This window comes from Notechis scutatus, chromosome 4 (assembly GCF_049901735.1).
Source record: "Notechis scutatus isolate UNSWTSFEM ecotype Mainland chromosome 4, rNotScu1.2, whole genome shotgun sequence".
In the NCBI taxonomy this organism is placed as follows: Eukaryota; Metazoa; Chordata; class Lepidosauria; order Squamata; family Elapidae; genus Notechis; species Notechis scutatus.
In genome coordinates, this window is record NC_142012.1 from 80,573,245 (window position 1) to 80,599,417 (window position 26,173).

The following is a 26,173-nucleotide window of genomic DNA, read 5'->3' on the forward strand; positions in this document are numbered from 1 at the left end:
CAGCCTGACTTTGCCCTTCCCCAGTTTCTTCCACAACCAATGGAGCCCCTCTCCCGCTCTCTGTCAGCTGTTTGTCTTCCCCCCTTGGATTCAGACTGCCACGGGGGCATGACACTTCCAAAAATAAAAATCTAATATACTGTGATGACCCAGGGGGGTTACAAAAGCAACAAACTCACAAAAACAGGTGAAGTTCCTTTAATTCCTTAAACTTGGCTTCAATGCTCCAATTATCATTGACTGGAGAAAAAACTCCCTCACAAACAGTTGCAAAAAGGAAGAAATGCCATTCAAACTCAAAATACATATAAATTATAAATAGAAAAAAACAACACAAACCACACTGAAGCAATTAATGAGACAAGGCAGGATAAGGGCTTGAAGACATCCACAGATATTGAAATACACACACTGGGAAGGATGCCAGATGAAGGTGCGATGAATTATTTCACGCTTTGCTTCCAGCACTTGGCCATGTGCAGTTAGTCCTTTTAAACAGTCCTCCCAGATGCAGCCCATGAAGGGGATCAGGACCCTTTCCTCCCCCATGGACCATGTCATTCATGTTTCTCCTTATCCGCTCCTCCCTGCATGCCCTAGGATGAAGAGGGGATGGGCCTGGGTCTTCCTCTGACTGCCCAGCCGGCCTGTGCCCTTGCCCAGTTTCCTCCACAACCTCCAGAGTCACACTCCCACTCCCTGTCAGCTGTTCCTCCTCTCCCTCAGAGTCAGACTCCAACAGGGGCATGACATATACAAACAATTTTAAAAAAAAAACTCCCCCAACTCCCTGTGACAACAATCAATTGGATAAACCACTTGATGGACTCCCTCCTATTCTCATCTCATTCTGCGAAGAAAGTTGCTAGCATTATGGTTTAACCTTTCTCTAGTCAACTCTTGGATCCAAATAGAGTTACCTAAATCTCAGATTTTATTTGATTCTTACCATTGTCAGATCTCAAATTCAAATCAAGAGTTTGCTCATTCAGCAACCCTTATTAACCGCATCTCTCTTGTTGTGTTTAACAAACCACCACAACCACAATAGAGTATCTGGACTCAGGCAGTCTGGACTGACCTTAGGTTTTAGGCCAGGATATAGTACTTTTATGTTACAGCATTGATCACCTTGTACTAGATGGTATTTGGTGGGTTCAGGATGGGGTTTGTATCACCATCTTAGCTCTTCTTGACCTCTCCAAAGCCTTTGATACCATCAATCATTGTATTCTTCTGGGCTGGCTGAGGGAGGTCAGGTATGAGGAAAGATAGTCCCTTGCTGGTTTTCCTCCTTCCTCAGAGGCCAGTTCCAGTTGGTGTTGGTGGAAGAGGGGAGGTCTATCTGCAGGCTTCTCTTTTGACATGGTCAACAGACTAATCAGTAACATATACATGTATATCACAAAATAATGAATCACTCAAAATTGCTTCTAATGGCTATTGAAGGAAATTATACCAGTCTTTGCCTGGGAATAAGTGCAGGAACTGATATTAGCTGGATATCTATACATGTCTATGTCTATGTCTATGTCTATGTCTATGTCTAAGTCTATGTCTCTCTCTCTCTCTCTCTCTCTCTCTCTCTCTCTCTGTGTGTGTGTGTGTAGGTGTAAGTATAGGTATAAGTATACATATAAATGTGTGTGTGTGTGTGTGTGTGTGTGTGTGTGTCAACATAGTGAACCCATCTGATACTTATAAGGATCATCTAACTTATGTACAGTCTCACATCCTGGACATAAACTGTCTCAAAACATCTAGGCCAAAACATCTAGACACAAAGACAAAGTTTTTCCCTCATGCCATCACTCTGCTAAACACCTAATTTCCATAGTACTGCATTATGTCTAAGTAGATTTACCCATGTAGTATGGCTGTAGTGTTGTTATTATTCTCCTCACCTATTTCACTACCTTCTCTGAGACCTTCTGATGAGCAAAGACAATGAAGAAGGCAGATTCACTTAAAAACCTTGTTAGTAACATCATCACTGCACCTTGTGTGTCCAATCACGGTTAATAAAGAATATTCTATTCTATTCTATTCTATTCTATGCTATGCTATGCTATGCTATGCTATGCTATGCTATGCTATGCTATGCTAAGCTATGCTATGCTATGCTATGCTATGCTACGCCACGCCACGCTACGCTATGCTATGCTATGCTATACTGTGCTATGCTATTATTTTTCTATTCTATCTACTCTATTCTTATTCTAGTATTAACTCATTATTTTCCTATTTGCCTTTAAAATTTGCATTACAGAAAAATAACCTCTCATTTTCTTCCCTCCATTTTCGGGTAAAACCAGTGATTTGCAAATTTGCTGGCTGAACTATTAAGGATGCAATTGTAGTTGCTCAGGATGGATTGATGGTGCTGCTTCATGCTTTCATTCATGCTTTCAACTGCCTAAAGTTATTTAATAAGGCAGCATCCAAATATGAGGGAAAAATACTCTGTCCTGAATACAAAAATTGCGAGGAGAATTTTCATAGTGGATATTCTCCTCTCTTCTTCTCCAGCAAGGTGTAGATTTCACTGTTGCCTAGAGTCAACATTTCCTTTGGAATTGGTTGAATTCTCACGAAGGTAATTAAAGGGGACGTGAGCAATGAAGCCTCCACAGCTCTCAGAGCTGCTTGTCAATGAACCACATGTGGTCTATCAGACTTTTAAACAACAAAACAACAGGCAGCAAACAGACAGATCCAGCGTCCAACTAAGACAATTAAGCAGATATTCTGGAAGCTAGCTCGTTCTTTTGGGGTCTACCAGCAATTTGCAATTATCAGCAGAAATGGGAGTGCTAATCAGGTATTTAATAGGTCTGTATTGTTTCCTATCAGATTTAAAGTGTTATCTTTCTTCTCCACCCCTTCACCTCATGGCAATATGCACCCACAAAGGTGTGGTAGAAAAAAAGAAAAATATGAGGTTTTCGTTCTCATATTATGATTGACTTAAATTTAACAGGCTGCATGAAAGCCAATGCAATCCTAAGTTGCATTAACAGAGGGATACAATCAAGATCAAGTGAGGTATTAATACCACTCTATAAAGCCTTAGTAAGGCCACACCTAGAATACTCCATCCAGTTTTGGTCACCACACTATAAAAAAGATGTTGAGACTCTAGAAAGAGTGCAGAGAAGAGCAACCAGGTTGATGAGGGACTGGAGGCTAAAACATACAATGAACGGTTGCAGGAACTGGGCATGGCTAGTCTAGTGAAGAGAAGGACCAGGGGAGACAGGATAGTAGTCTTCCAATATTTGAGGGGCTGCCACAGAGAGGAAGGAATCAAGCTATTTTCCAAAGCACCCTGAAGGCCAGACAAGGAATAATGGATGGAAACTGAACAAGGAGAGAGATTCAACTGGGAAATAAGGAAAAAATTTTCGGACAGTGAGAACAATCAACCTATGGAACAGAAGCTGCATTCAGAAGTTGTGGGAGCTTCATCCCTGGAAGCTTTCAAGAAGAGATTGGACAGCCACTTGTCAAAGATGGTGTAGGGTCTCCTGCTTGGGTGGAGAGTTGGACTAGATGACCTACTACAAGGTCCCTTCCAACTCTGTTAATCTGTTAAGCATCTCTAACAATAAGAGCATGGGACACTTCCTACTTCACCAAGAAGTGAAAACAGCCTTCCAGTAACTGAGGGGCTGCCACAAAGAAGAAGGGGTCAACCTATTTTCCTAAGCACCAGAAGGCAGGACAAGAAACAATTGATGGAAACTAATCAAGGAGAGAACCAATTGAGAATTAAGGAGAAACTTCCTAACACTGAGGACAATTAACCAGTGGGGAGGGCTTGCCTTCAAGAAGTTGGTGCATGCTCCATCACTGGAGGCTTCTAAAAAGAGATTGGACAACCATTTGTCTGAAAAGGTCTAGAGTCTCCTGCCTGAAGCTAGGAATTGGACTAGAAGACCTCCAAGGTCCCTTCCAATTCTGTTATTCTGTTTAGTTGAAGCATGAAATGATCTCTGTTTCAACTGTTGTAAAGTATTCTCAGAACATTACAGCAGGGGTCTCCAACCTTGGCCTCTTTAAGACTTGTGGACTTCAACTCCCAGAATTCCTCAGCCAGCAAAGCTGGCTGAGGAATTCTGGGAGGAAGTCCACAAGTCTTAAAGAGGCCAAGGTTGGAGACCCCTGCATTACAGGATGTTGCCAGGGCTGCTATTATTACAGACAAATAAACTCTATTGTTGATTAAATCCATTCATTCAGGTTTTGGCCCCCAAATGGGGTCTATCCAGAGAATTCAGCCTGTGAGAACCCACAACTTCTGAAGGTAAGTTGTTCTATTGATTAATTGTTCTCAATTTCTCCTTAGTTCTAGGTTGTTTCTCTCCTTGGTTAGTTTCCATCTGCTGCTTCTTGTTCTCTCTTCAGGTGCTTTGGAGAATAGCTTGACCCCCTTGTCTCTGTGGCAGCCCCTTAAATATTGGAATATTGCTGTCATGTTACCCCTACGCCTAAATTTGAGTGTTAAGTAACGAAGTACTAAGCTAAGATCTGGTGGGGTTTGCCTGAGCTTGGCTTATTCTCTTACATTGCCCCCAAATTATTGTGTTTTGCAGCATGGTGCAAAGCCATAAGCTGCCATAAAAGCAATCCATAGTAGTGCCATGTAGCAACCTACTCACGGATGAGTTGACTGGCACTTCTCCCCTGAATTCTTTCCAGGGCTAATAATATTCAGAGAGGTAGATTCACATGGCAGGCATGACCTCTGCCTAGAGATCAAACCATTTCAAAGTCAATTTTAGACATCTGGGTTCTCATGCCAACCTCTGGGCCCAGTGGCTAAAGGGATTTATATTGGGCTCAGCTCCATGGTGAGTTTTCTACCTGCTCTGCCCCACCTCAAAAAAAAAAACCTCTACAGTTGGTCTGCAGTCTGTTTTTCTGCTGGCAGGATTTTGACTTCTGGGTTTTTAAATGGTACAGCATTTAATTATCTGGTTCTTAAGGGGAACAGTGGCTTCCGGAGGTTCTGCACATCAGCCAATCCATAGTTTATGCTTCAGGATTTTTAGACAAAATTACATCCATTTGCATACAGTTTGCAGATCTTGTATAATAGCCTTCCTCCCTCTCTCTCTTCCTTCTTTGTTTTATTCCTCCCTCTCTCTCTCTCTCTCTCTTCCTCCCTCTGTTCTTCCTTCCTTCCTCCATCCCACTTCCTTATTTCCTTCATTCCTTTCTCCCTCTCTTCTGCCCTCCCTCCCTCTCTTTCTTATTTCCTTTCTTCCTTCCTCCCTCCCTCTCTTCCTCCCTCCCTTCCTCTCTCTCTCCCTCTTCCCCTCCCTCTCTTCCTCCCTCCTTCCCTTCTTCCTTCCATCCTCCCACTCCCTCTCTTCCTCCCTTCTTTCCTCCCTTCCCTCCCTCCCTCCCTCCCTCCCTCCCTACAGGCAAATGCATCTACCTCTGCTAATTCCAGTTTACAAAGCAATAAAGAGCCTTTGAAGATCCTTGCAACTATTTATACATGCATCATAGCCGAAAGAAAGGAACCTGGCTACTTTGCCTATCTGCTTGTAAGATGAAGGCTTCTAGTAATTTCTTTTGTTTCCCTTTTAGACGCAGGGAAGTGGAGAGTTAAAGAAAAAATATTTGGTGTTTCAAGACTGTCTCCTGAACTTTGGCGTCCTGTTCCTGGTGCCAGTCTATTAGATTGTATTTCCCACTCTGTTTCTGGGAAAATTGCCAGCGTGTTGTCCTTTCACAGTGACAGCTAGCAATAGGAATTCCTCTTACAGAATATGGAATACCAGAGTTGGAAGGGACCCTGGAGGTCTTCTAGTCCAAACCCTGTCTTAAGCAGGAGACCCTATACCATTACAGACAAATGGCCATCCAATCTCCTCTTAATAACCTTCAGTGATGGAGTTTCTGGAGGCAAGCGGTTCCACTGGTTTATTGATCTAACCTCCAAGAAATTTCTCCTTAGTTCAAGTTGGATCTTTCTTTAATGATCTGCTCCTCGTTATTATTATTATTTTTGTCCTGCTCTCAGATGTTTTGGAGAATAGGTAGCCCCACCTCTTCTCCATGACATTGGAAGCCTCCTATCCTGTCACCCCTCGTCCTTCTCCTCATTAAGAGTAGGCATACTCAGTTCAACACATCACAATTTAGCTTCCAGTCCCCTAATCCTCTTATTTCCTTTCCTTGCACTTCTTCTGGGGACTCCCCATCTTTTTTGTATTGTGGTGACCAAAAGTGGATGCAATACACAAAGCAGTATAAAAAGGTAGTAACACTTCCTGTGGCCTTAATACTATCCCTCTGTTGATGCAGCCTCGGACTGCATATATTATGCAGTCTCTTCCTCGGAATGGAATGGAATGGAATAGAATAGAATAGAATAGAATAGAATAGAATAGAATAGAATAGAATAGAATAGAATAGAATATGGAATAAAGAATAGAATAGAGAAGAGAAGAGAAGAGAATGAAATAGAATAGAATAGAATATGGAATAAAGAATATAATAGAGAATAGAATAGAATAGAATAGAATAGAATAGAATAGAAGAGAAGAGAAGAGAAGAGAAGAGAAGAGAAGAGAATGAATGAAATAGAATAGAATAGAATAGAATAGAATAGAATAGAATAGAATAGAATAGAATAGAATAGAATATGGAATAAAGAATAGAATAGAGAAGAGAAGAGAAGAGAATGGAATGGAATGAAATAGAACAGAACAGAAAAGAACAGAACAGAACAGAATAGAATAGAATAGAATAGAATAGAATAGAATAGAATAGAGAATGGAATGGAATGGAATGGAATGGAATAGAATAGAATAGAATAGAATAGAATAGAATAGAATAGAATAGAATAGAATAGAATAGAATAGAATATGGAATAAAGAATAGAATAGAGAAGAGAAGAGAAGAGAATGAAATAGAATAGAATAGAATATGGAATAAATAATATAATAGAGAATAGAATAGAATAGAATAGAAGAGAAGAGAAGAGAAGAGAAGAGAATGAATGAAATAGAATAGAATAGAATAGAATAGAATAGAATAGAATAGAATAGAATAGAATAGAATAGAATATGGAATAAAGAATAGAATAGAGAAGAGAAGAGAATGGAATGGAATGAAATAGAACAGAACAGAAAAGAACAGAACAGAACAGAACAGAATAGAATAGAATAGAATAGAATAGAATAGAATAGAATAGAATAGAATAGAATAGAATAGAATAGAGAATGGAATGGAATGGAATGGAATGGAATGGAATGGAATAGAATAGAATAGAATAGAATAGAATAGAATAGAATAGAATAGAATATGGAATAAAGAATAGAATAGAGAAGAGAAGAGAAGAGAAGAGAAGAGAAGAGAAGAGAAGAGAATGAAATAGAATAGAATAGAATATGGAATAAAGAATAGAATAGAGAATAGAATAGAATAGAATAGAAGAGAAGAGAAGAGAAGAGAAGAGAATGAATGAAATAGAATAGAATAGAATAGAATAGAATAGAATAGAATAGAATAGAATAGAATAGAATAGAATAGAATAGAATAGAATAGAATATGGAATAAAGAATAGAATAGAGAAGAGAATGGAATGAAATAGAATAGAACAGAATAGAACAGAATAGAATAGAATAGAATAGAATAGAATAGAATAGAATAGAATAGAATGATAGAGTTGGAAGGGACTGTAGAAAGTTAGCACCCACCCCTCTCCTAGAAGAATGAAATATTCTACGAAATATTAACAAGGCAGAATATTATATTCCCCTGGATGAAGAAAAGGAGAAACATGTTTTAAAGACAAAGCAGCTTCCTGCAGCTCCCTGCCCCCCCCCCTTCAGCTCCAGGGTGATGGGGTTAAGGATGGCCCTCAAGAAATGATAGGATTACCCATCTCACCACATGGTCTGGGAAGATTGCATCAGCCAGCACCCAGGTGAAGCCATCTGGTCCAGACAACGTCTACAAAGTTAGCTATGACCACCCCATCCCTAGGAGGCTGACAGCCAATGGGATACTTTTCTTCCACAGGAACAGGAAACACTGAGGTGGGGCCCAACAGAGGGTGTCAAACCAAGGGATTCTCAGCATCTCTCCCCTTTTCATCCAGGAGCTCCAAGGCATGTGGTCCTGTCCACCATTAAACCTTCTTTCTAAACAGCCTCCATGTTTCCAATGTCTTTTTCCCCACTTGGAACCGAACCCAGAAAGATATTTCTTCCAACAAGACCTTGGAGGTCTTCTAGTCCAGCCCCCTGCTCAAGTGTAAACAATTGGCAAATCAAATAAATAAATAAATAAAATAAGTAAGAGACCCTATATCATTTCAAACAAATGGTTATCCAATTTCTTCTTTAAAACTTCCAGTGTTGGAGCACCCGCAACTTCTGAAGGCAAGTCATTTCACTGCTTAATTGTTCTCACTGTCAGGAAATTCCTCCTTAGTTCTCGGTTGCTTCTCTCCTTGATTAGTTTCCATCCGTTGCTTCTTGCCCTGCCTTCAGGTGCTTTGGAGAATAGCTTGACCCCCTCTTTTTTGTGGCAACCCCTGAGATATCGGAACACTGTTATCATGTCACCTCTAGTCTTTCTTTTCATAAGACTAGACATACCCAGTTCCTGCAACCATTCTTTGTGTGTTTTAGCCTCCAGCCCCCTAATCCTCTTTGTTGCTCTTCTCTTTCTACAGTCTCAACATCTTGTTTACATCATGGGAATGGTGGCTTGGAAACTCCTTTACAATAGTTGCTATTTTTATTGCAAACCATCAGAAAGCTGTATACCACAGGACATGTCAAATGTAGAGCTCTGATTGACTCTTGGTGTTTCTTGCCTGTTCTTTATATTGTGAACAGTATGGAGGAAGGAAAGGAGTGGAAAAATTACCAGGAGGAAATGCCTCCTTTGTGGTGTCTGAGCCAGGAAATCGAGTTAGCGTTACATACAATAAACTGTGAAAATGTCTACAGACCTCTCACATCCTAGACATAAACCCTAGCAAGTCAGGTGGTTCAGCAAGAGGTAGTCCCTCAGATAACTGATTGCTCTAAATCCAGTAGTATTTCTTTCCTCCAGCTTCTCTCCAATCCCATATTGTGGCCCTCTGAATTATTCATCGAGAACAGGGATTCCATGTTAGACTTGAAATATGTCCAAGCATTGGAATAGTAAAAAGTCCATTATAGTCCCAGGGTCTGAAGATGACTTTTTTTTTTTTTTGTTACCTCTGGAATAAAATCCACCAACTTTCAACTGACACTTCTTAGAGCTTTAGCTTTTGGCAAGCGGTGGATATGATATCTGACAAACTGTAGGCTGTCAAATACTTAATACGATCGCATGTCATCTATCAAAGGCTGTCAGAAACTAACTGAATGATTCTATTCTCAGGTTACACCGACGGGAGACAAGGAGGCAGGTGGTGGAGAATGCTATCTTTACAGCGGTGGGAAGTAACTACAATCCCATCACAAACATGGGCATTGCACCCAAAAAGGGGCTGGGGGATGAGAAGAACTAGATGACAATCCTAGACAAGTCGCATCCATCTGAACAGCACCTCAAAACTCAGCTGCATTGGTCTAAACCAGAATGAGCAATCTGTATTCCGTTGGAGAATATTTTCATATCTTTGGCTTTGGGGCAATCAGAGCTCGTGGCCACATTGACATATGTGTACTGTTGAGCCCATTGGTTGTGCATCTCTGGTTTCAAATCGATATGTTTTTTTGTCATTTTTTCCAACCACATGTGGATTTTAGTCCAGTATTTTTTAGCATCCACACAAGTCCACCACATATGAGCCAGGTGTCTGATGACATTTCCAACATTTTTCGGATTTATTATTGAACATTCTTGCTATTCTTGTTGGGGGGAAATGCCACCTGTAAAACATCTTATACAAATTTTCTTTATATGCTGTTGACATTGTCATTTTATAATTTTGAGACCACAATTTTTGCCATTTCTCAAGATCAATCCCATATCCAAAATTCTTCCCCAAGCAATCATAGTTTCTTTAACTTGTTCTTCTTCTAGTTTAATTTCTAATAAATATCCATACAATTTTTTAATCACCTTTTCATCAGTACCTGTCAAAATCTTATCTAAATCAGTCAGTTTACCATAGAAACCTTCTGTTTTAGAATCTTTATCATACCTTGAATGTATTTGCGCATATGAAAACCAATTCATTTTTATACCTTGTTCCTCTAGTTTTTGTATAGATTTAAGTTCACCCTTTTCATTCAATATTTCACCATATCTAACTGTTTGTTCCTTTTTGTATATTATAGGATAAGAAAATGCTTCAATAGTCAATAGCCAGACTGGAATTTTCAAATAACATTGTCTTTTAATCTTCTCCCAGTTTAACCACAGAGACTCCCTTATATAATGTCTTCTAAAGTACCCCTGTGTTTTAGTTCCTTTATACCATAAAAAAGCATGCCACCCCCAACAACAGGTCATGTCCTTCTAATGTCAACAATCTAGTATTTCTTAATGTTATCCATTCCTTAACCCACATCAAATTTTTAGCTTGGTAATACAACTCCCAATTAGGCAAACCAAATCCTCCTCTTATTCTAGCATCTTGCAAAAGTTTTTACTTTATTCTCGCTTTCTTACCTTGCCATATATATTTCAACACAATTTTATTTAAATCTTCAAAGTAGTCTTTTCCAAGGCTAATTGGAATTGTTTGAAACAAATATAAAATTCTGGGTAATATATTCATCTTGATTGTTGATATTCTCCCTATTAATGACAGTTGTAAATTTTCCCATTTCGCCAAATCTAGCGCTATCTGCTGTTTAAGTTTGATATAATTATTCTCTTTTAGTGTACTGCATCTTGCTGTCAAGTATATCCCCAAGTACTAGATCTTATTCGTGACCTGAATTTTCAATAGGTCTGCCAGTTCTTCCTTTTGTCTTGATAGCATATTCTTTGTCAAGATCTTTGTCTTATCTTTATTTATTTTCAAACATCTTTCCATATGTCTCTATCTTTTCTATCAATTTTGATGCTGTTTCTAGTGGGTCTTCTAAGATAAAAACCAGATCATCTGCAAATGCTTGCAACTTAAATTCTTCCTTTTTAATTTTCATCCCTTTTATATTCTTTTCATCTCTAATATTTCTATTTAGCACTTCCAAAGTTAACACAAACAACAGAGGTGATAGTGGGCACCCTTGTCTTGTTCGCAACGCAATGATAAATAGCCTACCAAGAGAAGTTCACATCAGATTTACAAAGAAAGCCAATAAAATGCAAATATTGCAAGTGGCAAGAGAGAAAACATTGAAATACAAAGACAAGGAGGTTGTGGTTTTGAAACAAGTACCCAGAAGAGTGAGAGAGATGAGAAGAGAATACCAATTCTTGACCAAATTGCTACTTTAAAAAGAGGTGAATTATAGATGGCTGATTCCAGAAGGTTTAATGTTCACATGGCAAGAACAGAGATACAGAATTGACTCAATTGAGAAAGCTGAATCATTTTATACAGATTTTTTCAGAGGGAAAGAGGAAGAGGCAGAAAAAGAAATTTCACTAACTGAATTCCAAGAAGACTGCCAAATGATGACTGAAAAAGAGGAAGGTGCAGTAGGTGGAAAGGAGGAAGCCAAAGAACAACGTGAACGAAGATCCACGAGAGCTGCCAAACCTAATTATAAAATATAACCATGGAAGAGAAAAAATTGATTACAATTAATATAAATGGACTTAACTCAGCCGTTAAAAGAAGGAAAACTTTCCATAAATTAGAGAAATTAAAATTTGATATAATCTGCCTACAAGAAGTACATATTAAAAAGCAATACGAACAATTGTTGATACAGCAAAACTAGAGAAAATATTTACCTCCTTGACACAATGCAAGAAAAGAGGAGTGGTTTTATATATTAAAGAGACCATCTCAGCGAAATTGATTTATACTGATGACGACGGAAGAATATTAATGGTGGAAATAATGGACAATAATACGAAAACACTCCTGATTGCAATCTATGCCCCGAATGACAATCAAGAAGAATTCTATAAAAAATTACATATGAAAATAGTTGAACTGGACTATGTTAATATAGTTATGATGGGAGATTTTAATGGAATTGTAGACAATAAACTGGACTACACAACACAGAAAACAATAAAGCAAAACAGACTCTCCCTAAATCTTTTTTTAAAATGGTAGATGAAATAAACTTAAAAGATACATGGAGAGAAAGAAATGATAAAACTAAACAATACACCTTCTACTGAAATAGACACTTATCATGGTCCAGAATAGATATGATATGGATGTCAACAGAATTGTTAACGAATCTTCAAGAAATAAATATTGAAACAAGTACTTGGGCAGATCACAATCCAGTGACAATTAAATGGAAAGGACAAAGAAGAAGATCTAGATGGACATTAAATAATACTATTTTAAAGGGAAAAAGACTTCACACAGTGAATGGAGAAAGAATTGGCCTTTTTCTTTGGAGAAAACAAAAAAGAAGATACATCAATCCAGAATGTATGGGATACAATGAAGGCATATGCCAGAGGCTTGTTAATAGACTATACAAGGAAAAGAAATACCATGAAAAGATTAGCCTCTAAGGCATTAGAAGATGAGTATAAAGGACTCAAAAAAGAGCTACAGGAAATGCCACAGAGAAAGGACATTAAGTTAAAAATGGATATAACCAAACATAAAATGGGTCTAATAGAAAAAGAAGAATTAGCACAAAAAATTAGAGGTGCCAAACAGAACTATTTTGAAGATGCAAATAAACCAGGTAGATGGTTAGCATATAAATTGAGAAAGGAGAAAGAATCAAGGAAAATATTGCAATTAATAGATGACCAAGGCCAAATTTGCTATGGTAGTAAAGAGAAGAAGGAAATTATTCGAGATTATTATAGGAAACTATACACACAAGAGAATATTGATGAGGAAAGAGTTAAACAGTATTTACAGAATGCTAATTTACCCCAGATACCTAAAGAGATTGAAACAATGTTAGACAGCAATATAACGATGATGGAGTTAACTGAAGCACTTAAGAAACAAAATAATGGAAAGGCACCAGGCCCAGATGGACTTCCAGCAGAATTTTACAAAACGTTACAAGAATCATTGAATTTTCCATTGCTAGAAGTTATGAATGAAGTTATGTTAAAGAAGAGGATACCTAAATCATGGTCAGACGCTTATATCACACTTGTTCCAAAAGAGGAGACCGATCCATTACAAATCAAGAACTATAGACCTATCTCCCTACTAAACGCAGATTATAAAATCTTTTCTTCAATATTGGCAGAAAGATTTAAAAAATATTTAAATAATTTTATCCATCCTGACCAAAATGGATTTCTGCCAAAGAGACAAATCAAAGACAATATGAGAGTAATCTTGGACACTTTGGAATACTACGAGGCACATCCCGAAAAACAAATGGCTAGATGCACAGAAGGCATTTGATAATGTGAATTGGCGATTCATGTTATTACTGCTGGAACAGATGGGCTTTGCTAGAAAATTTATTCAAGCAATAGAAGCTATATATCATAAGCAGACGGCAAAGGTAATGATAGAGGGAGAACTGACAGACTCTATCGATATAAGAAAAGGAACAAGACAAGGGTGCCCACTATCACCTCTGTTGTTTGTGTTAACTTTGGAAGTGCTAAATAGAAATATTAGAGATGAAAAGAATATAAAAGGGATAAAAATTAAAAAGGAAGAATTTAAGTTGCAAGCATTTGCAGATGATCTGGTTTTTATCTTAGAAGACCCACTAGAAACAGCATCAAAATTGATAGAAAAGATAGAGACATATGGAAAGATGTTTGAAAATAAATAAAGATAAGACAAAGATCTTGACAAAGAATATGCTATCAAGACAAAAGGAAGAACTGGCAGACCTATTGAAAATTCAGGTCACGAATAAGATATACTTGACAGCAAGATGCAGTACACTAAAAGAGAATAATTATATCAAACTTAAACAGCAGATAGCGCTAGATTTGGCGAAATGGGAAAATTTACAACTGTCATTAATAGGGAGAATATCAACAATCAAGATGAATATATTACCCAGAATTTTATATTTGTTTCAAACAATTCCAATTAGCCTTGGAAAAGACTACTTTGAAGATTTAAATAAAATTGTGTTGAAATATATATGGCAAGGTAAGAAAGCGAGAATAAAGTAAAAACTTTTGCAAGATGCTAGAATAAGAGGAGGATTTGGTTTGCCTAATTGGGAGTTGTATTACCAAGCTAAAAATTTGATGTGGGTTAAGGAATGGATAACATTAAGAAATACTAGATTGTTGACATTAGAAGGACATGATCTGTTGTTGGGGGTGGCATGCTTTTTTATGGTATAAAGGAACTAAAACACAGGGGTACTTTAGAAGACATTATATAAGGGAGTCTCTGTGGTTAAACTGGGAGAAGATTAAAAGACAATGTTATTTGAAAATTCCAGTCTGGTTATCTACTATTGAAGCATTTTCCTATCCTATAATATACAAAAAGGAACAAACAGTTAGATATGGTGAAATATTGAATAAAAAGGGTGAACTTAAATCTATACAAAAACTAGAGGAACAAGGTATAAAGATGAATTGGTTTTCATATGCGCAAATACATTCAAGGTATGATAAAGATTCTAAAACAGAAGATTTCTATGGTAAACTGACTGATTTAGATAAGATTTTGACAGGTACTGATGAAAAGGTGATTAAAAAATTGTATGGATATTTATTAGAAATTAAACTAGAAGAAGAACAAGTTAAAGAAACTATGATTGCTTGGGGAAGAATTTTGGATATGGGATTGATCTTGAGAAATGGCAAAAATTGTGGTCTCAAAATTATAAAATGACAATGTCAACAGCATATAAAGAAAATTTGTATAAGATGTTTTACAGGTGGCATTTCCCCCCAACAAGAATAGCAAGAATGTTCAATAATAAATCCGAAAAATGTTGGAAATGTCATCAGACACCTGGCTCATATTACCATATGTGGTGGACTTGTGTGGATGCTAAAAAATACTGGACTAGAATCCGCACGTGGTTGGAAAAAATGACAAAAAAGCATATAGATTTGAAACCAGAGATATTTTTATTGGGAATTTTACCTGAAATATATAGTAAAGACTTGAAATACCTGATTGTAAATGTATTAACAGCGGCTAGGATTGTATTTGCTAAAAACTTGAAAAATCAGAAAATATCATCACAGGAGGAAATCATTAAGAAAATATTGGAATGTGCTGAAATGAGTAGATTGACATTTGAAATTAGAGAACAAGATGATAAACAATTTTATAAAATTTGGGATCTATTCTATCAATGGTTAGATAATAAAATATAGTAATGAAATATGTAGACTTTTAGAAAATAATAAATATATAAAGATGTATTCTTTTCTAATTATATCTACAAAATGATTCTAGGATAGATCTGGGATGATGATACGAATTGTCATAAAACAAATTAAGTAAAATATGATCATCTTGGAAAACATGAATGAATAAACGTATAGTCAAATGATTAATAATGATATTAATGTATTTAATATATTGATTGAAAATACGAGATAATATACAATGTAATTATAATTGAAGACTATGAAATGGAAGCACAAAACAATTTGTAAACCAACCGGCACACTGTATGTACATATATGGAAGATGATTTGATGTTTTTATGTTTTGTTTGTTTATGTTTGTTTTAAAAACCAATAAAAATTTTAAAAAAAGAAAAAAAATATTAAAAAAGGACAAGGAGTAACATGATAGCCGTCTTCCAATATTTGAGGGGCTGCCACAAAGAAGAGGGAGTCAAGCTATTTTCCAAAGCACTTGAAGGTGCTTTGTGGTGATTCAGAATTATAAGACTGGCTGATATCTTTCAACTCTGTAGTAAGAACTACCTCTGCTTCTTTCTTTTCCACAACTCAAGCAGTCCTCAAGTTGTATGCCAGACAATTCATACAATGGAAGACACTATGAACAATACCCTTCACAGGCTTGTTCAGTGATAGAATTCAAAATATTTTACTACCGGTTCTGTGGGCTCACCCGTGCCTAACACGTGCTTAGCGCACACATGGAACATTCTAAAATGAGCAATTTTAAGCATGAAAACTTACCGTCAGTGCTGATGAGTAAAACAGCTGAGGCGTAGTAATCCACTCTCCCACACCTATCAGCTGAGCTACAAACAAAGGAAATATAGGACAGGAACGGGCAGAAGGTGGGGGGCGGGACCAACTGCTGACCAGTGCAATCAGATCGTTAGAACCGGTGCAAACCAGCAATCACTGACTTTGTTTCTGATTTTGTTGTATCTTCTGAAGACAACGCTGGCAGTTTGCTGTCAGCTTTAAATTTATTCAACTTTGCTCTTCAGAATGGTCAGTTCAGGGGACCACCAGCTGAAGCCTTACTTTATTAGATTTTCAGAGGGGATGCTAAATTTCAGAATCGCTGTGCCATCAAGCAAAGGAGCGAAATAAAAAAATGCTTCTGCTTTCATTACTCATTGTGTGGGAGAAAGCAGATGGTGCATCAAATAACACTAGAGAGACACCAAACCAGTCAAGTTCACAACATGAGTAGAATTCAAACTTAATAAATAAGACAAACCTAGTTTGTATATTGACTTAACTCATGTCCTGGGTTGGCAAACTATATTGACCCAAGAAGAAACCAAACAAGCCATGAAAGATCTAACTCAAGCCATGAAAGATCTAACCAAAATCAAAAATGACTAAGCTTAACATCTTGTACACACGCATCTGCTACCGCTTTACATGACCTACTTATGTATATTATGGGGAATTCAGGCTTATTTCTAGAAAACATTTATACAATTTATATTGACTGTTTCCTAGTATGATTTGATTGTTGATTGTACCCTATGACTATCATTAAGTGTTGCACCTTATGATTCTTGATTCTTAACGAATGTATCTTTTCTTTATGTATACTGAGAGTATTTACACCAAGACAAATTCCTTGTGTGTCCAATCACACTTGGCCAATAAAAGTATTCTATTCTACATCTCTCCATCTAGCATTTTCTGCAGAATTGTAATGGAGCACCCTTACTCCATTTTAGATTCTGATGTGCTCACAGGGATTTCTTCAGAAACTTCCTGTCCCTCCATCTCAATGATCAGACAGTTTAACAGAGTTGGAAGGGGCCTTGTAGGTTATCTAGTCCAGTGGTCGCCAACTGGTGGGCCGCAGCCCACTGGTAAGCCATCAGAAAATTTTGGTAGTCCGCAGAGAAATGTCACCCCCAGAGCACCCCGCAAAGCAATTAATCCAGGCTGTGTGGGAACACAAGGCTGCGCCACCCACATGTCCTGCAGGAACCCTCCCTGCCCACTCACTCCTTACCCGGCAAACTTGCCTGCTAAATTGCTATTTTTCCTTCCCCCTCCCCCAACTATCAGCTCTTCTGGTGTGCTGGGAGATTTAGATTAACTAGAAAACAGGAAACCATTGGATTTCTTGCTTTCTAGCTAATTTTTAGATCTTCAGCTCTGCTTTTAAGCAGAGCCGAACCTTCCTTAGGACTGAAGCTTCTATTTGTCAGTGAAGACTCAGGTAGCCAATGGCAGATAGATAGATCTCTGAATGAATCTGTGATTCTGTGAGCAACTCAATCTGCCTGGCTGCTTTGCCTGATTTTGGGTAAAAGTTGCTCTTTTTTATATAAAAAAATCAATATTTACATAAATATTTATAATATTTACATACAAGCCATGCTCAGCCAGTCACATGACCACCAAGCCACACCCACAAATTAGGCCATGTCCATAGAACAGGTTGTTAAGAAATTTGAATCCCACCCCTGCCTCTGTGTGTTTGTGTGTGTGAGAGAGAGAGAGAGAGAAAGGGGAGAGAGAGGGGGGTTAGATCAGAACTAACTCTCTCTCTCTCTCTCTCTCTCTCTCTCTCCCACCAATGTCAGCAAGCCACCATCAATCAAAATTCATATTAGCGGTCCCCGGGATTTAAAATTATGAGTTTGGTGGTCCCTGAGGTCCAAAAGTGTTATGAATCAATAAAGTAACTAATATAAAATGCAAAGTAGGTTTTGAAGGCCTGCACACCTGATTGGTCCTCAAACAACGAACGAGGATTGGTCAGGATGAGGCCACTTCTTATTGGTTATTATTTGAATTTATCGCAAAGACTATTGGTTAATAGGGCAGCAGCCAACCCTATAAAAGGGTTACGCGCCCATTGAGTTGCTCTGTTCTATTCTATTACTGTTATTATTAAAGAGTTGAAGTCACTGGTCAGATGTCTGGTCTCCTTATTCTCCAAACTTAACAAAAAGGTTGGCATCCCCTGATCCAGTCCAACCCCTCACCCAAGCAGGAGACCCTGCACCACTCCTGACAGAGGGCAGTCCAGTCTCTTCTTGAAAGCCTCCTGTGATGAAGGTCCCACAACTTCTGAAGGCAACTTCTGTTCCATGGGTTGATTGTTCTCACTGTCAGAAAATTTCTGCTTATTTCTAGGTTGAATCTCTCCTTGATCAGTTTCCATTCATGGCTTCAGGTGCTTTGGAGAAGAGGTTGATTCCTTCTGTGTGACAGTTATTCAAATATTGGAAAAGAGCTAAAATGTCACCCCTCATTTTTCTCTTCATTAAACAATGATGAACTTTATCTTTCAAGAAATAAGGTAAGGAAAGAAGGGGATCACTGGAAATTCATTTGCCTGGAATGGTATAGGGTCTCCTGCTTGGGCAAGGGTTTGGACTAGAAGTTCTCCAAGGTCCCTTCTAACTCAGTTATTCTGTGCCTATGGAGATTCTCAGTCATATTTAAGCAATTGTCCCCTAGGACAGGGGACAATTTTTCATCAAAAAAAGATGGCGGCGCCCAGCTGATGCCGGTAGCGGGCCGCGGTGCCCAGCTGATGCCGGTACCGGGCCGCGGCGTCAAAAAGGTTGGGGATCACTGCCCTAGGACATCTGGATCAGAGGTGGTATTCAGCCAGTTCTAACCGGCCCTAGAGGACCGGTAGGGAAAATATTGACTGGTTTGGAGAACCGGTAGGGAAAATTTTGACTGGTCCCACCCACCCACCCCTGCTCTTACTTCTCACCTCTCCAATATTCTGCTGTTTATTCTGATTTGGTGGCAGAGCAGATTGCCGCACCTCAGCTGAGCTAAAAAAAACAGCACAGCTCACCTGGGAAGGGCCGACTTTGATTCCTGCATGTGCGTGATTCATACATTTGGCGTGCACATGTGATAGGAGCACCTGCACAGCTCACCAGCCTTGATTCAGATTCAAACAGGCAGAGTTTGAGCACAGCGCATGCACGCATGAAGCAGGCGATTGGCGCACGCAATCTGAAGCAAGTTCCAAAGTGGTAGGAAATTTTTTTTTGAAACACACCACTGATCTGCATCCCTCTAGTTGGGATTACTACCGTTGAGATGGCTGCCACCTTACATGAAATTGTACAATGCAAAATCTTGTACAATCCTTTTCAAAACTTGGGGAATATCTATATTAAAAAAAAAAAAAAACCTTCTCCCCATCCATTTGTTAAACTCTTCATCTGAGTTCACACCACAGAGTTAATCCAGGCAGTTCAAGTATGATATATTGCACAAATCATTGCTAACCTAACTGTGATTAAAATTACAGGACAACCAGATCTCGGGTTGTAGCTGAGCAGTTGAATTAAGCATATCAGAATGCAATTCATATCAAAAACAGGGTTTTCTTTTTTTTAAAGAAAATATGGCGACACCCTTTCTCTAAAGCCTTACATTTTCGAATTATAAAGAAAGCTGTTCAGTGCCGTCTTGGAGTGGATAAGAATAACTGCCAAGATTAATAAAAGATTGGTAAATTAATCAACATTTGAGTTGATTAATTAGTTCATCGCAGATTTTAATTTGTATTTAAATTTAAATCAATTATCATAAGACAACAGGAAACCTTAGCAGCTGGGATACAGTAAGTTTGACAAAATAAAATAAATCAGAGCGTTGGGGAATGAGATAGTGTACATCCACACTTAAAGCTTTTTTCATTCTCGCAACACGGGCATGGTTTAAATGGACTTAAAAAGGGAAATATCAAGGGCAGCTTTTACTTTGTCACTTTCTGAATTGCTTTGCATATTCCTCCGTGCTGAGGGAAAAAATAGACAGTATACACTCACATATAAAGCAAAGCCAATTTTGGGGGGATATCTTTGGCACCTAAAATTCTCAACTTATCTGTGAGTATGTACAGTTAATTACTGTCTTCATAATAGGCAACTGTGATTCCATTTCACAGATCAGTTTAGCTGAGATTATTATTCTTTAAACAAGACCTTTTAGGGACTGGAATTATCAAAATCTAAGTCTCCCTTCCTTAAAAACATGTTACTCTGTGTGCAGCTCAACATGCAGCTAAACCCACCTATCCTCCAATAAAACAGACTGTGTGTGTAGATCTGAATGCTTTATTGAAAGAACAGGATATGGCAAAACTGGGGAAAATAGGGATACATACAATGAGAACCAAATACAAAATAGACAGTATTAAGTTACTGCTGAATGTAACAATTAATAAATACAAATAATTTAAATCTCACCAGTGATGCTCTCTGTGTGGGATGTGGATTTGTCCTTGGAAGACCATGCACCATAGATTAAAATGAATTTTTCTTTGGGCTTCTACCTCCTCCAAATGCTAAAGGAAATGGAGTTCCCAGCATGCACTTGTTTCGAGAGTGCGGGCTGATGGATAATGGGGTGGGATCAAACAATATACTTGGTATTTGTCTCTCCAGCCACTAGATGGGGCTAGAGAGCAACAACAGTATATAAAGTTATATGCTGGGGCATGACACCCAACCTGTGGGCTGCGTCCCACTAGGTCCATGGCCTATTCGCAACTGGGCTGCATGAGTGGCCGGCTGGTGCATGTGGGTGCTCTCAGCCTCACTTGTGCAAGCAATGAGTGCTGACTCATGCACACACACCTGCCCTTCCCACAAAACTATCCCCTCTTTCCCCCCTCCACCCCCCACTCCAGGCTGCCAACCCTGGAAAGGTTGGAGAACTCTGCTTAAAAAGATTACATTGTGAATAATCAGGAAAGAAATCTGAAGATGCAATGATTTCCTTTCTTATCTGTTTAAGAGGGAGAGAGAATCAGTTTGGTGTAGTGGTTACCCAGGCTAAAAACCAGGAGACCCAGAATTCTAGTCCTATTTTGGCCAGAAAGCCATATTATAAAACCTTATTAAGACCACACCTGGGGTACTGCAACCAATTTTGGTCACCGTATTACAAAAAGCGGTTGAGGCTTTGGAAAATGTTCAGAGGAGAGCAACTAAGATGAGCAAAGGCTTAGAGACTAAAACATATGAAGAATGGCTACAGGATTTTAGTTTGGCTAGTCTAAAGAAAAGAAGAATTAGAGATGTTATGATATTCCAGTATTTTAGGGGCTGCCACAAAGAAGAGGGGGTCATATTATTCTCCAAAGCACCAGAGGGCATGACAAGAAACAATGGTTGGAAGCTAATCAAAGAGAGAAGCAATCTGGAATCTGGAAACTTCCTAACGGTGAGGACAATTAACCAGTGGAAAGCTTGCCTTCGGAAGTTGTGGGCGCTCCATCACTGGAGGTTTTTAAGAAGAGACTGGACAGTCACTTATCTGAAATGGTATAGGTTATCCTGCTTGAGCAAGGAGCTGGACTAGAAGACATTCTACTCTACTCTACTCTACTCGACTTGACTCGACTCTATTTTATTCTACCTTGGGCAAGTCATTTTCTCCCAGCCCTATGCAATGGCAAACCATTTCTGATTTGTATGTAATTGCCCAAGACTGATTTTAAGGCCAAGAGGAAGTACCCCAATTTAGTGCAGAAGGAAAGTCTAAATTGAGAATTTCTGGTTGGGTTGCTCGTCTAGGGTTCAGTCACTCCAGCTCAGCTTGATGATGATGGTGTTATCCATTTGGCTGTGTCTGATTCTTGGTGATTCTATGGACCAGGTCTCTCCACATCTTCCCATCTTGCACTACTCATTTGAGTTGCTCTATGCTCTGGCTGGTGTCATCTTTGATGTTGCCCAGCCATCGTGTTCTTTGTAGGCCTGGATTCCTTTTTCAGCTAACTCTTCCAAACATAATTGCTTTCGCCAGCTCATCTTAGTGTTTTGGCTTTCACAGAATGTCTTCTCCTCTCTTGTGGCCTTAGTGAATTCTTTTCTCCTTCTTCTTTCTTCCACTCCTTGTGCTTTTTGCTTCTTTCTCTGCTGGTTTCAGTTTCAGACCTCCCTCCAGTCATAGATAGCTTTATTTTCCTCTCCCAAGTGTTGCAGAACAGAAGAAGGCATTTTATTTAAGAGGGAGAGAGAGAGGGAGGGAGAGGGAGAGGGAAAGAGAGGGAGAGAGACAGAAAGGGAAAGAGAGAGAGAGGGAGGGAGAGGGGGAGGGAGGGGGGGAGAGAGAGAGAAAAAAAAATATTTCTTGCCCTGAAGGAGCAAAATAAAAGGATAATGAAAAGAACATTAAAGGTTAATGAATGATGTAGAGTTCTGGGGAAAAAAGACATTCTGTAGTTGAGATTTGTTGCTCTCTGTTCGGAGCTGACCTCAGATGGGAAAAGAAATTTGCAGAGAGAAGAACCTGCAGATTTTAAAACAACTTCAATTGCATTCCTTCACAGCCATGCAGTCTTGGACGAACCCACATTTTAAAACTCATCTTCTGAGGCAGGTTGGACAGAGAGCAACGGAATTTACAATTTCGGTGTTTGTGCTGTAAACACAAATGATAAAACTCAAGCAAGGGCTGATCGTGAGCCTGCATTGCCCATAGCTTTAATGCTATGTAGCAGTATGTGGCCCTATGATCAGGGCTGGGATTCTGCTGGTTTGGACCGGTTTGGTTGAACCTCTACCTCCGATGATCAGCTGGCTCTGAGCCTCCCACCACTGCCTATGATTAATCTGTGTTTCTTAATTTGTTTATTCGCGAGGGCTTTTATGTCATGTCAGTCTGGCCACATAAAAGAAAGGTTGAGCTGCACCCAGAGTAGCAACTCCTTAAGCACCAAAAACTTCCTGCTGAAGAAGCTGCCACAGATTCTCTTTCCAGATGAGGTGTTATTCTCATCGCTGCATTCAATTTATTTATTTATTTATTTTTGTCAATTGCTTACAAATAGTATCATTACCTAAAGGCAGGTATTTTAGCATCTCTTCTAGGTACATCACAGCCCTCTCTGAACTGAAAAGGAAAGGAAGGGGAAAGGAAAGGGAAGGATTCTTGTCTCAGGCAATATTTATCTTCTCAAAATACCTGAGATAAGGAGTTAAACACTACAAAGGCTTCCATCAAAGTTTCTTTATTGGATTATATCAGGCATCCTCAAGGTATAACTCACAGTTATGTTGAGATTCATCTAATGTCCAATCTTTGCATTGTCGTCTTCATAGTGTGAAAAGATAGTTATCTTCATCCCATAATGATACAGCAAGGAAGACTCCAGCACATTTCTGGGGCCCAAGTAAGAATGAACAAAACTCCCCCAACCCAACCAGAGATCAATTTAGTGACCAATCAGGAGTACAGATGTGACCACATGACATGAACTACATCTCCCATGAGGCATTAACTACATTTCCCATGAGGCATTAACTACATTACCCATGAGGCATTTCCTTAAGAGGACAGCTCTCATTCCCAAACTAACTATATACTGTCTAACCAGCACAGAAGGGAAAGAAAAAAGGAAAAGGGAAAAAAGAAAAGAAAAGAAGAAAGATGCAGGAAGGGAGGCAGGCAGGAAGGAAGGAAGGAAAGAAAGAAGACAGGAAGGAAAGAAGGAAGGCAGGAAGGAAGGGGAATGGAACAGAACAGAACAGAATAGAATATTCTTTATTGGCCAAGTGTGATTGGACACACAAGGAATTTGTCTCCAATGCAGAAGCTCTCAGTGTACATACAAGCAGCAAGTGATAACTTCAAATCTCAACAAATAAATGCTCTTACATATTGGCAAAAAAACCCACCAGAAAATAAAATACAAGCTGAATAGTCAAGACCTTGTTGATGATCCAAGCTCTGTAAAGGATCTTGGAATACTCATCTCTAATGATCTAAGTGCTAGAGCCCACTGTAACTACATAGCCAAAAATCCTAAGAGTTGTAAACCTAATCCTACATAGCTTTTTCTCTGGTAATATCACACTACTAACTAGAGCATACAAAACGTTTGACTAGACCTATACTCGAATGCAGCTCATCAGTCTGGAACCCACATTACGTATCTGATATTAACACAATTGAGAAAGTCCAGAAATATTTCACAAGAAGAGTTCTCCACTCCTCTACTCATTGTAGAATACCTTATGCCACTAGACTTGAAATTCTAGACCTCGAAAACCTTGAATTACGCCGTCTTCAGTCTGATCTAAGTATGGTATATAAAATCATACATTGCAATGATTTACCTGTCAACGAATACTTCAGCTTCATCCATAACAACACAAGAGTACACAATAGATACAAACTCAAGGTTAACCGCACCAAACTTGATTGCAGGAGATACGACTTCAGCAACAGAGTGGTCAATGTCTGGAATACTCTACCTGACTCTGTGGTTCCTTCCCCAAACCCCAAAAACTTTTACCCTAGACTGTCTACTATTGACCTCACCCCTTTCCTAAGAGATCTGTAGGGGGTGTGCATAAGCGCACCAATGTGTCTACCATCCCTGTCCTATTGTTTCTTTTATTTTTCTTATATGTACCCATTTCATGTATTCATAACTATGTATATACTTACACCTATTATCTTGTAAGCGACTGACAAATAAAAATAAATAAAAAATAAATCATAATCATCATAAAATACACTCATCATAAATCTATAAGATACAACCCTCAGTGATAGTCATAGGATACTAAAAAAGCAATCAATATCAACCATAATAGGATACCGAATAAAAGCAATCAACATAAATCATAAGATGCAAAGAACAAAGCTATCATCATAAGAAGCTAAGGAAGTAGATAATAGAAAAGATGAGAAGGGTAATAGTAGGCTATGTAGCTGTACTATTAGGTAGTTTGACATCCCAGATCATAAGACTGCATTGTGGGAATTAGTTGTTTAGCAGAGTGATGGCGTTTGGGGAAAAACTGTCCTTTTGTTTAGTAGTTCTGGTGTGCAGTGCAGTGCAGTGTTGGTGGGATTGTGGTTCTTTGGCTGGGCTGTTTATTGTTAACTTTTGGCAATTCCTTGAGTGGGGCATTGTTTACTTCTTACTTCTGTTGGTCTGATGATAATCTTGAAATTAATCTATGCTCATCTAGGTGCTGATATTCTCCTTTGTTGATTTCTTGCCTATTCATAGTATTTTCGAGAGTCTTTTCCAACACCAAAGTCCATAACTAGTCTTTATATCCTTCCTTATGTCCTACCATTCCTTCAGTAGCCAACCTTCACTTCTCTACAATGTCACAAAGAAAGCCATTTGCCTACTTGTACAATTCTGATCTTTATAACCATGGAACATCATGGCATCCATTCGAACAGAATTGAATTAATACATCATACTAATTCTAATTGTCATTAGAAGGAGCTTCCAGTAATAGCTAATCACATTTACGGTGGTGGGTGGAAATTAGTGTATTAAAATGGGAAAAAACCCTCCCCTTATTTTAATCTCTGCTTTCATTCCATTGATTTTTACTTGCAGATCAGTTATTATACCAAGTGTATTCTCCAGAAAAATCAAATATGATTTGTATAGGTATAGTATATATAGGTTGCAAAAATCCAACCCAACACTAGATGGCAGCCAAAAGAAATCTGAACATCTCACTGTTAACTCTCATCCAGAGATTAATTACTCATTAATAACTCATATATATGGGGTGCTAAGCATTGTTAGATCAAGGTTTGCAGAGTTAAACAAAAATAATAACCAGGTAAGATATGGCTGAGGCACAAAGTCTTTCTATATATATATATCCTTGTGTATATATACAAGGTTACAAGTGAAAATAATATTTACAGCAAAGGTTGGTTTTGCAGAACATACTTCAAGTGGTTGCCGAAATAACTGACAGCACAACAAATTAAGTGTGCAGTA